The sequence below is a fragment of the Herpailurus yagouaroundi genome, unplaced genomic scaffold, assembly GCF_014898765.1.
Source record: "Herpailurus yagouaroundi ecotype Mexico unplaced genomic scaffold, PumYag 100, whole genome shotgun sequence".
NCBI lineage: Eukaryota > Metazoa > Chordata > Mammalia > Carnivora > Felidae > Herpailurus > Herpailurus yagouaroundi.
In genome coordinates, this window is record NW_024412391.1 from 20,336,755 (window position 1) to 20,339,122 (window position 2,368).

The 2,368-nt window shown below is 40.4% G+C and overlaps 1 pseudogene; it reads right to left on the reverse strand.

Annotated features, from left to right (window-relative positions):
* Positions 1 to 1,095: 1,095 nt before the first annotated feature.
* Positions 1,096 to 1,596, reverse strand: LOC121028070 (60S ribosomal protein L12-like; annotated as a pseudogene).
* Between the last annotated feature and the right edge of the window lie 772 nt (positions 1,597 to 2,368).

The following is a 2,368-nucleotide window of genomic DNA, read 5'->3' on the forward strand; positions in this document are numbered from 1 at the left end:
TATTACTACCCCTTTTAGGAAATGACAGAAAGTTAAGGCAGTTTTACTGTTTATTCTTTTAAGTTATTTTGTTATGTATCTCAATGTTTTCTTTCAATGAATTATTCATTGTTGTTGATCAAGTTGAAAATACCATTTGTTAAGAATAGGATAACTTCTAGGGAATTGAGACTCCTGCGTGTCTCAATCGGTTAAGCGTCTGACTTTGGCTCAGGTCATGATCTCACATTTCATGGATTTGAGCCCTACATCCGGCTCTGTGCTGATAGCTCAGAGGCTGGCGCCTGCTTTGGATGCTGTGTCTCCCTCTCTTTCTGCCCCTTCCCACTCACGCTCTCTCTCTCTCAAAAAGATTAAAAAATTTTAAAAGGATAACTTCTACTTACCTTTTTTTGTTTATACAAACAACTTGTTTATATGGAAAAACATACTGAAACAGTTTTCATACATTCTACATCTCATTTATAGGTTTTGTCATATTGTTTGATAATACCCCTGCTTAAAGTCCTAGTGTTTTGTTATTTCTGCTTATTCTTATTCTATTCTTTTGTTTACAAGGATACTGGTTCTCTTGTATGATGCTGGCTTTCTTTGGGAAATTCTACGTAGAGGTTTAAGATGGCTTAAGATGAGGGTCCCACAGAAGGTTTGTCAGGTGCTTAGGGTTCCCAATCTAAATTCACTCTGTAATTTCATTTTTGGCCATAAACTTTTGGAGGCTCAGCTTGTGGTCATAACTTCTCAGGGATTCCAACAAGTCTCCTCACGGGGCCAGAGTAACTCTGTTAGTACCTGGTGGTAGAGAGTAAATGAATTAAAGATACTGCATAAGGAAATGTCCTCAAGACCTATCAGGAACTTGGTTGTAGACACGATAAGTTTGGGATGTCTGTTAGAGTTCCAATGAGAGCAGACAAGGAAGCAGCGGGATAGAGTGATGGTTCATAAGAGAGGTCAGGGTTGGCTTGTAGTATTAGGGATGGAAGCAGAATAGGGGTTTTCCCCTCCTATAGTTAAAATAGTTAAAAATCACATCTCGAGGGTGATTTTGGGTTGTCTAATGATCCTTTACTGGAATATTTTCCTTTGTAGTTCTTAACTAGCTGGGCATTGCACTGCACCACTATTGATGGCATAAGGATGGTGGCCATCAACACCACAGTGCACAGATTGGGCAGTCCCCAGGATCTCTTTAATGGTTCCAAGCAGTTCTCTGGCTAATGATCAGTGCCGCATCTGTTGAGCAACATGGACAATCTCATCAAAAGTGATATTCCCACTGTGCTTAATGTTTTTCTGCTTCTTTCTGTCTCTTGGTTGTTCCTTGAGGGCTTGATAATCAGGACAGAGGCACAGGTACCACTTCAGTCTGGCCTGTCTGTTCTGAATGGCCAATTTCACTATAATCCTCAGCCCTTTCCAATCACTGGTTGCCTTGGCAATGTCATAACCAACCATTTTTGGAGACAGATCCAGGAGGCTGATCTTCAAGGCCAGGGCAGACATGGCACTGACTTCCCCACCGGTGCACCTCAGGTGTGTGACTTTGGTGTCATTGGGGTCAAGTGTAGGTGGCATGGTAGAGGTGGCTGGTGTTGGATAAACTGGACTCAGGACAATGTGCCTTTGCCTCTTCCAAGCCAAAAGGCAAAAGAGGGATGATTTTCTTAAAAATGATAAATTAGATCATGTAATTCCTTTGTTTCCCAAATGGGTTCTATCAATGATAAAGTACAATCTATGCTCATTAGTTTGGCTTCAAAGACTTGACATTTTTTAGCCCTCCCCTTCCTATTGACCATATGGTTTTACTGTCCCACTAGTTGATGAAACTGGGTTTACACTTGTCTTTTTCCTGTTCTTGTATCACAGAAAGCTCATTTCTATTTTAGTGTCTTTAGACTTGTGTTCTTATTTGTCACTATGAGTGAGATTACTCAAATCTTTTTTGCGCTCTAACTTCAGATATTCAGATTAACTAATTTGGGGGGTCTGTCCTCAGCACTTCCGCCCTTCAGAGTTGCCCTGTTGATTATGCTGTTCATAATCAACTGACCAGGAGAGCTGTTGCAGCCAGTGTGCAGGTCTCAGTCCCCCCCTTAAAGGATTTTTGTTGAAATGTCCCATTCTGTAATGTGGTCACCCTTCACCCTTATTTTTCTCAAATTTTTATTTATTTACCATCATTCATGTATTTTTTGCTTTTACCTGCTGCTAGAATATCAGTCTTGTAAAGGTAGATTTCTTTTGTTTACTGATGACTCTCCCAGATACAGAACAGTATCTGAGAGAGAGTGGACTCTCAATAAATACTTCTAAAGAATGAGATTTTTCTCTGTCTCAGAGATCTCTGTTTCCAGACGTATTT